The sequence below is a fragment of the Panicum virgatum genome, chromosome 7K (assembly GCF_016808335.1).
Source record: "Panicum virgatum strain AP13 chromosome 7K, P.virgatum_v5, whole genome shotgun sequence".
Lineage (NCBI taxonomy): Eukaryota > Viridiplantae > Streptophyta > Magnoliopsida > Poales > Poaceae > Panicum > Panicum virgatum.
Genome location: NC_053142.1, coordinates 52,448,783 through 52,459,107, shown reverse-complemented (window position 1 = coordinate 52,459,107; position 10,325 = coordinate 52,448,783).

The following is a 10,325-nucleotide window of genomic DNA, read 5'->3' as shown; positions in this document are numbered from 1 at the left end:
CCACTACAGGCCATCCCAGCCCACGTCGCGACTACCCAAAGGTAGAGCTCGATCTCCTAAGTCCCCTCGACACCTTCCCCCACGCCGCCGGTGAGCATGCTCGCCGGAATCGGCCGAGTGCCGTCGCTGCTGTAGGATTGAACGGCCAGGGACCCGATTGCTTAAGTTCCTTCTTTCTAGGGGGTCCCGGCAAGATTCCAGGGGCCTTTTATAAAACTTCCTTTAAGTTTGTTTAAATCTAGTGAACTATGAAAATTGGTATAAATTCGTAGAAAATAAAAAAATACAATCTAACTGTATTGAGTTCTTAACGAGTATATCTACAACTTTTCTTACAAAAATGTTTTCATTTGACCTCTATGGTGAGCTCTAGATTAAAAGCAAGAAAATAGGAATTTAATTAGATCTCTAGCTAGAAGCAATAGCCAGCATTCATCTTTGGGAAGTGACTTGTACATGCAAAGTTTAACTCTTTGTAAAAATTTGAAACCCAGTGTTACCATCTAGCTAAGGTTTTTATTTAACTCTTGTTTTATGCCTATTAATGTAGATCTATTTATATCTCTATCAATATGTCTTGCATGCACTTAAAACTTTTACAGAATGTTAGCCTTGCTGCATGTAGGCCACAGAAAAGTTTGACGATTTTTGGTGGATCCAAACTGGTTAAACTAATTAATGGCCTAAGTAAATGAACTAAATCAAGCAAAATAGTTTCTGTGCAAGAAAAAATCTCATGTTTTACCAGAGCCTCTAAGCAACTAAATAAGAATTCTGAAAAAATTTGAACCAATGAAGTGGAGTATAACTGATACTAGAAATTAGTTTTGCTTTATGCCTTAATAAATTGTGTAATTTTTCATGCCTGGTGAAGTCATCCAATAAATCTAAAATTTTACAGGACACTCATAATGTGCTGTGGAGAACTCATTAAAATTTTCAACCCTAGTACTTGTGTCTTGGTCTCTGTATAAAAATGGTCTTGTTTACATATTTAAATGCTTGCTGAATTTTAATTTATTCCCTGTGCAGTAATCTGTCCTGAAATTTTTACAGTAAACTTGTGAGCACGTTTTGCACATAGATAAAATTTTCAGGAACAAAATCTGAGAGGAACAATATGTAATAAATCCAAGCCAAATTATAGAGAAATCAGAATTAAAAGATCTTTGAATATTAATAAAGATTTCTGGAAACCAATAATCAGATTTAGTTTAATTCAGGTAATTAATACTCTATAAATGATTGCCCACGAAGTTATAAAAGAAACATATCACCTCATGAGGGATAAGCCAAATAGTTAAGATCAACTTAACTCGAGATAATTCATCGGAAGGTCACCGTTTAATTGACACATACTCTGCATTTCATTTAGACTCGACCACCCTCGCCGACGGAGAATACGAATTGGTGCCCGCGTCCGAGGGAGAACCGCGTGAAGAAGCCAGGGTGCATCTATCCGAATTCGCTGAAGCCCCGGACCAACGTTCGGATGATCCGAGCTCTCACCCGGCCCAAGAAGGCAAGCCCCGGAGCATAAATGCTATTTCTAACTTATGCAACTATTTATTATTTTTGCTTGTGCATTAAGTTATAGGTTTGTTTGAAACCTTAGTTGCATGATCCTAGGTACCTATGTTTGAATACTAGATGCAAGGATCGTTAGAGATGCTATGCTTATAGGACTCCAGTAAAAGTCGACTGATTTCCTGTCACTCGCGAGAATTATAGGAGTTGTCTGTTTATTACACGCTGCAATCATAAGACCTACAGACGGGGCCGGATATGAAATATGATGGTTGATGTTTATTGCCTCGTCTGTTTAGCGAAATTGCTAAGGTCGTAGTGTGTGGTAGTGGTGGTTAAGTTTGAACGTACTAGCCACATGCCGAGAATATGGTAATCGGTAAGCTTAGTACCTGATTGGACTGGGACATGAAGATACCAGCCACCCTCTTGACGTCGTTTCCCATGGGCACATGGTGAGTACAGTTCGGGCGCGAGTTCTGTACTCGAGGGGGGTGGACCTGTCCACGGTACAGGAAGAAAGGGGAGCAGTTGTATGGGCAACTCATCTGGGCCCTATGCGTGTGAGTTAGGTTTGCCTTGCAAAATTAAGAAACTCGATTCGAATCGTTCGTTTCTCGCGGTTAATGAGACTGCTTAATACTTCTGCCACATAGAGTAAGAAGAGGAAGATGATGATGATTAAAGATGGTTGTTTGATGAAAGATAATTGTTTTCCACCATGGTTGCTAGTGGATAGTTGCTCACCTAGAATGGTTAATCGAACTGGAATCGGAAAGCTAAAACCTGAAAGCAAGGACTCACTATTAGTTGCTTTTCGGCAAAACAAACCCCTCCAGCCAAAAGCCTTTCATGTCTAGTTAATGGGCTAAGTATACCCTTCGTCGGGTAAGCCTTGCTGAGTATTAGCATACTCAGCCTTGCTTGTGAAATAAATTTGGATTGCAGGTGAGATGTTTTTGGATCAAATTGCTTGTTTGACTTGGCCGTGCAAGCTTCCGCCTGGCTGGTCGGTGGATTGGGATCCATCACCAGCAGATGATGAATGTGCAGAGTGATGTCACGTACGGGCTTCATTGTGACACCACATATCATCGTTAGTTTCATTTAATTTCCGCTGCAAAACTCTGAACTATTTCTAGACAAACTTGTGATGTTTTAATTTCATGTAAGACTATGTTATGTAACTGGTGGTAGTCATACTCTTAGCTCGTCGTTGTGCGAGTATTTGATATGCTTGTCTACGATCCGAAATTTACTGTGACACCCCGGACCAGGGCTTAATAGGATTAATAGGATACTCATACCAACAAGTTGCAACTTCTTTTCCGGAAGCCGGTCTCCAAAGAACTCCGAGGTTAGCGTGCTTGGCCCGGAGAAAATTTGGGGATGGGTGACCGACCGGGAAGTTCTTCCGGGTGCGCACGAGTGAGGACAAAGTGTGCAGAAAAGAAAAGATGGTGTTGGTCTGTGAGGACACTCTATGTCCTAGAAAGCAAGCCAGATGTAAGCGGGCCCGGCCTCGGGGATGCGGGACGTTACAGGATTGGTATCAGAGCCGGACTCTCGCGGTTTCACGGGCATGTACGGGCGTAAGTGCGGAGACATGAGCACAGACGCGTGGGGGGAGCCGATGCCACCAGCATGTGCACGGGCGCGTGGCGGGGTCAGTGCGCGGGCATCTGGGATGGGCCGTGGCACTGGACGCACGGACGTGGCACAGGGACCATTGGCACTGGACGTATGGACGTGGCACATGGGCTGCTGGCACTGGACGTACGGGACGTGGCTAGAGACGACGTTCCTGACTTGGGATTGACTGACGAGGATGTCGGTCTCTTAAGGGAGTGAGCATGTTGACCACCCCGGCCCAGGGCTATAGATAATAGGATACCTTATACCAACAAGTTGCAACTTCTTTTCCGGAAGCCGGTCTCCAAAGAACTCCGAGGTTAAGCGTGCTTGGCCCGGAGAAAATTTGGGATGGGTGACCGACCGGGAAGTTCTTCCCGGGTGCGCACGAGTGAGGACAAAGTGTACAGAAAAGACTGGTGTTCGTCTGCAGGACAGTCTATGTCCTAGAAGCAGCCAGATGTAAGCGGGCCCTGCCTCGGAGAGGCGGGACATTACAGAACTAGTGGCAAGCCCACCGCCCAAATTAATCCGGCTCAAGTGCGCTAACCATCACCTTAAAGGTTAATCCCGGCTAACACGCACTTTAAACGGAAGTAATCCGGCAGGGCTGTCGGGTAAGTCCCGAAGAATCCACCTGAGCGTCGATCGAACCCCAAATCTTACATGCAACCCACATGAAGGTGAGTCCAGAGAGTACAACATTTCACAAATACATTACATTACTGAGTCTTAACTTAATTATTACAAACCAAGTTCGAATCTCAGAAACGTACTTGAAGTTCAGATTGAAAGTAGTTCAGAGTCAACTGCAGCGGAAATAAGCGAGTTCTAAATGATGATACAAGATGTCATGATGAAGCCCGTACATGACATCACTCGGCATTGTCATCGTTGGCCGGAGTCGTATCCCACTCTACCGACCAACCAGGAGGGGTAAAGTACACGGCCAAGTCAAGCTAGCTATCTGATCTTCAAAACACATCACCTGAAACAAAGTTGAGCCACAAGCAAGGCTGAGTATACTAACACTCAGCAAGGCTTACCCGACTAGGATATACTTAGCCCTCTAACTAGACATGCAAGGCTTTTGGCTTGAAGGGTTTTGTTTTTGCCGAAAAGCAATAAAGAGTAAGTCCTTATTTTCCGATTTTAGCTTTCAAGTTCCAGTTCGATTAACCATTCTACATTAGCATCTATCCAACAGCATACATGGTGAAAAACAATTATTTCTCATCATTCACATATTCCTCATCATCATTTCCACTCTACTCTAGTGGCAGCCCGTAACCTTATATTGCAGTGTGTAGTAAAACATCCAACTCCTATAATTCTCGCGAGTGACAGGAAATCACTCGACTTCTACCGAACCATTAGCATAGCCAACTAGCGACCTATACAAGCTAGTATTCAAACATAGGTACTTAAGGTTATGCAACTAGGGTTCCAAGTAATTCCTATAAACTTAAATGCTACAAGTAGATAGGAATAACAACAAGTTGAATAAATTTAAAAGTAGACGGGACATGCTCCGGGGCTTGCCTTCCTGAGCGGAGCTAGCCTTGGGCTCTTCTGAACTCTGGTTCAGGTCTTCAGTGATTTCCAGTTAGATTAACTTGAGCTTCACGCTGCTCACTCTCGGACTCCGGCACCAGCTCGTACGTACCGTCAGCGAGAGTAGTCAAATCTACATGAATGCATATGCGTGAGTTGTGGCGATGGTAACAAACTTAATTTAATTCACTGTAGAGTTGTAAAATATTTTCTTTACATCTCCTTGGGCAATCATTTATAGAGTATTATCCAGATTAACTATTTCTTGTTAAGTAAGTGAGGGTTTTGTTATTTTTAGAAAGGTTATTTTCAAGTGTAAGCATGGAATATTTAAAACAGCTGATGGGTATAGCTACATTAATATATTTTAAAATCTACAGACAGTTATAATAAGTTTCAGGGTCTCATCTTTTACCAGCATGGTCCTATACTCAAAGTTAACCCATAGAAAAATTATTAGAATTTTACATGTGAAGGAACTATTTTTCATGATTTAATGTATTTCTCCTTAACAAAAATTATTTGGACAAGTTTTACTTAACTAAAAATTGCCAAACTTTTTCTGAAGAATATATGCATCTCACTAGAGCAACTGTAAAGTTTCAGCTCATGAATCATATGAGAACCACTTAGATAAATAAAACTATTTAACCTAGGTATAAGTCAAGATTTAATATAAACTGATAGCTAGGCATGTCAAATGTCCACTAAACTTTTACACAAGGCTATTTATCTAGCATGCAATAAACTGAACAAAGATGGCCAACAGATCGTGCATGTAACTTGAGATCTAATAAAAGCTCTATTTCCTTTATATTTTAAATAAAGCAAAAACTATTGAGCAAATGAAAAAGTGCATGTAACACAAGTTGTAGATCTCTTTGCAAAGATTCCAGAACAGTTGAGTTTGCATTTTTCGAAATTTTCTATGATTTTTAAATAAATTTACAAGTTTGCTGTTTTTCAAAACAAAAGAAAAAGGAAACAAAAACTTGCATCTAGGCCCCTGGAATAATTTGGGGGCTCACAGACATGCCCCTGGCCGGAGCCAGGAACAGAGGAGGCGGCGGCGGCGGCGTTTCCCGTCGAGGGAGCTTGCCGGCGGCGAGAGGAGGTGGGGGAAAGGCAGAGGAAGGCGAGAGCTACTCGGAGGTGGGCTTGTCGAGGTCGGGGGCGGCGGGACCGGGGTCGGCGGCGGAGCAGCGGCTCGCCGGCGGTGGCGAACGGCGGCGGCGTCGCACCAGTGGCTCTGGGCGGCGGGGAGCTTGTCGTGGAGCTTCAGTGGACCACGAGGAAGCTAGTTCGGGGGTTGATTTGAGTCGGGGAGGGGCGGAGCAGGCGTGCCCGCGGCGCACAGGGAGCGGCGGCGGCGCTCCGGTGGCCTGGGGGGGTGGTCGAGGGGTCAGGGAGCTTCACGGCAGCGAGGAGAAGCTAGCTAGGGGTTCCATTAGAGGCGAGGACGGGGGCTCCGCGATGGGGTGGAGCTCGACGGCGGCAATGGTGGTCGCGGCGGCGCCGTTCTGGCCCAGGGATGGCTCGGCTCGGCTTGGTGAGGGAAGGGGGAGTGGAGGCGGGGAGGGGGAAAACGCCTCTTGGCGAAGCAAATGGGGAGGGGGAGCTCGGCAGGAAGGGGGGCGTAGTTGAAGAGCGAGCTTGGCACGTGCGCGGCGTCGCGGTGGCGTGCTCGCCGCGCAGGAGTAAAGGCCGGGTCAGGGGCAGCAGCGAGGAGGGTTGGGGCGTCGGTGGCAACAGCGTTACGATGGCAAGGCGATGATGGCGGAGTGGCGTGCGGATGGGCGGCGAGGCAGCAGCAGTGCGGCGTCACGGGCGCGTCGTCGAGCGCTCGTCGCTTGTGGCGTGCTCGTTGACGGGGCAGCGCACTGCAGGCTCGACGGGAAGGAGAGGGGGAAGGTCAGCGGCGCGGCGTCGCCAGCGCTCGACGCAACATCGCGGCAGTGGCGCAGCGAGCGCACGCACGTGCGCGCTCGAGTGCCTGCGCGTGCAGGGGAGACAGGGAGAGCGAGGGAGAGAGAGAGGGGAGAGAGAAGGAGAGTAGAGAGAGAAAGAGAGAGTCAATGTTTTGACTTAGGATTTTCTCAAAATTTTCCATGGAAACTCGAAAAATTTTGAACACAAAAGTTGTTCAAAATTCAATTTCCTACAACTTTCCTTTCAGGCAAAAATTCGTTTGAGCAATTATTTGAAAGTTAAAAATTTAAATTCAAGTTTAACTGAAAACCCCCTAAACCCACTGTTTTTCAGGGTTTTCTCCAAATTTCATGTCGTAACTTGAAAAACTTTGAATACGAAAGTTGTTTATCTTATAAAACTCTACAACTTTTGTTTTGGGCAAAAGTTCATTTGAGCGAAGGTGTGAGAGTTGACTTTTTGGTCTATTTGAACGGATCCCTGGCTTTTAAGTAATTGCAAAATTTGGGGGTTTAACGTGTCATTTTATGTTAATTGCATGTTTAAATAGTGCTAAACACCGGAGGTGTTACAACCTACCCCCTTAAAAAGAATCTCGTCCCGAGATTCAGATAATCAAGCTAAACGAGGAAAAAGGAGTGTACCTTCAGTTGAATTCAGAAAACCGGGGAAATTTTGATTTAGGTAGCTTTCAGTTTCCCAGGTAGCTTCCTCTTCGGTATGGTGACTCCATTGAATTTTGTACATTTTAACTGCTTTTCTTCGAGTGACCCTTTCCTTTTGATCAAGAATTTTGATAGGATACTCGACATAAGAGAGGTCTGGTTCTACCAATATTTCTGTTTGTTCAACAATTTCGGTGGGAACTCGGACACATTTCTTAAGTTGAGAGACATGGAAAACATCATGTACTGCTGCAAGTCGAGGAGGAAGTCGCACTCTATAGGCTACGGGTCCACAAATTTCAGTGATTTCATAAGGGCCCACATATCGGGGAGCTAATTTGCCCTTTACTCCGAATCTCTGCACACCCTTGGTTGGCGAGACTCGAAGATAGACATGATCACCCACTTCAAATTGCAAAGGGTCTCTCCTTTTATCGAAATAACTCTTTTGTCTAGACTGGGCAGCCTTTAGATTCTCTTGTATTACCCTTACTTTCTCTTCTGCCTCTGTTACGAGATCGGGTCCGAATACCACTCGTTCTCTGACTTGCGACCAGCTCAAAGGAGTATGACACCGTCGACCATATAAGGCCTCAAATGGTGCCATTTTCAAACTCTCTTGGTAGCTATTGTTGTACGAGAACTCCGCTAGAGCTAGGCATTTGTCCCAACTCTTGTCATAATGAATGACACAAGTTCTCAACATGTCTTCCAGGATTTGGTTCACCCTCTGAGTTTGTCCATCAGTTTGTGGGTGATAAGCTGAGCTTCGAATCAATTTTGTCCCAAGAGATGCTTGCAACTGTTCCTAAAAGCAGGCAACGAACTGTGTTCCATGATCAGAAATGATTGTCTTGGGTACCCCATGCAAGCAAACAATGCGATCGAGATAGATCTCAGCATACTTCTTGGCAGTGTAAGTAGTATGTACCGGAATGAAATGTGCCGTCTTGGTGAGTCTATCCATGATAACCCAAATGGAATCGTGCTTTTGGGATGTGTTTGGCAATCCAACAATGAAGTCCATACTTATGTCTTCCCATTTCTACGATGGGATAGGCAAAGGTTGAAGCAAACTGGCTACTTTCAAGTGGCTGGCTTTTACTCTCTGACAGGTGTCACATTCCAAGACATATTTAGCAATTTCCCTTTTCATCCTAGTCCACCAGAAATTTTGCCTAAGATCTTGGTACATCTTGGTACTGCCCGAGTGAATAGAAAATTTGGAAAGATGTGCCTTGTCGAGAATTTGCTTCCGAAGATCATGATTTTTCGGAACAACTAAACGACTTTCAAACCATAGGACTCCATTATGGTCTTGACGAAAACACTTTTACTTCCTTTCTCCTTGAGAGAGTTTTTGTTTAATGATCCCAACACCTTTATCATGTAATTGGGCCATAATGATTTGATCATGAAGAGTTGGTTCAACTGAGATGTGATTTAAAGTGCCTTGGGGAATCATTTCCAACTGGAGCTTCCTCATCTCATGACAGAGGGTTTCAGAATAGGATTCCACGGATAGGCAATGGCAATGAGCTTTGCGGCTTAGTGCATCTGCTACAACATTAGCCTTGCCTGGGTGATAGTGCACCTCAAGATCATAATCTTTGATTAATTCTAGCCACCGTCTTTGTCTCATATTTAGGTCAGCTTGAGTGAAGATGTATTTGAGACTTTTGTGATCGGTGTAGATATTGCAATGAGTACCCATAAGATAATGCCTCCATATCTTTAAGGCATGAATGACAGCTGCTAATTCGAGGTCATGAGTAGGATAATTCTGCTCATGGAGTCGAAGAGCTCGTGATGCATAAGCAATAACTCTATTGTCTTGCATGAGCACACAACCAAGACCAGTACCCGACGCGTCACAATACACGTCAAAGAACTTGGTATTATCAGGTTGAGCTAAGACAGGTGCTGTAGTCAACTACTCCCTTAGGGTGTGGAAAGCCTTTTCACATTTTTCATCCCACACAAATTTTACTCCTTTCTTCAACAGTTCAGTCATTGGCTTAGCAATTCTGGAGAAATCCGGAATGAATCGGCGATAATACCCGGCTAAACCAAGAAAACTACGAATTTGATGAACGGAGGTAGGAGGTTTCCAGTCCATCACCTCTTGCACTTTGCTAGGATCCACAGCTATGCCTTCGCTGGAAATAGTGTGGCCCAAGAATTTCACACTATCTAGCTAGAATTCACACTTGGAAAATTTAGCATAGAGCTGATGGTCCCGAAGACGTTGGAGAACAATGCGTAGGTGCTTAGCATGGTCTTTCTCATTCTTGGAATAAATAAGGATGTCATCAATGAAAACCACGACGAACTTGTCAAGCTTAGGCATGAATACCGAGTTCATGAGATACATGAAGTAGGCAGGTGTATTTGTGAGACCAAAAGACATGACTAAATATTCATAGAGTCGATATCGCGTGGAGAAGGCAGTTTTAGGAATATCACATGGACGAATCTTGATCTGATGATAGCCAGAGCGAAGATCAATCTTTGAGAAAATCCTAGCTCCAGCCAGTTGATCGAAGAGAACATCAATGCGGGGAAGGGGATATTTGTTTTTAATTGTCACCGCATTGAGAGGTCGGTAGTCCACACACAACCTCAAACTATCATCCTTTTTCTTTACAAAGAGAGCTGGACAACCCCAAGGTGATGCACTGGGGCGAATGAAGCCTTTGTCCAGAAGCTCTTGAAGTTGAATCTTTAATTCGGCCAACTCCTTAGGTGGCATTCTATATGGTCTCTTTGAGATAGGGGCAGTGCCTGGCTGCAACTCAATAATGAATTCAATGTCTCTATCTGGTGGCATTCCTGGCAAGTCATCCGGAAAAACATCGGCATACTCGCATACCACCGGGATTTCTTCTACTTCAGATCCACTCATGACAAATGCACAAGAATTCATGCACTCTTGAAATGGCAAATAGAGAGTAGTTGTTCCATGGGTTGGGGAATTGATTTCAACAGCTCGGGAAAGAATGTCTAAGACCACTCCAT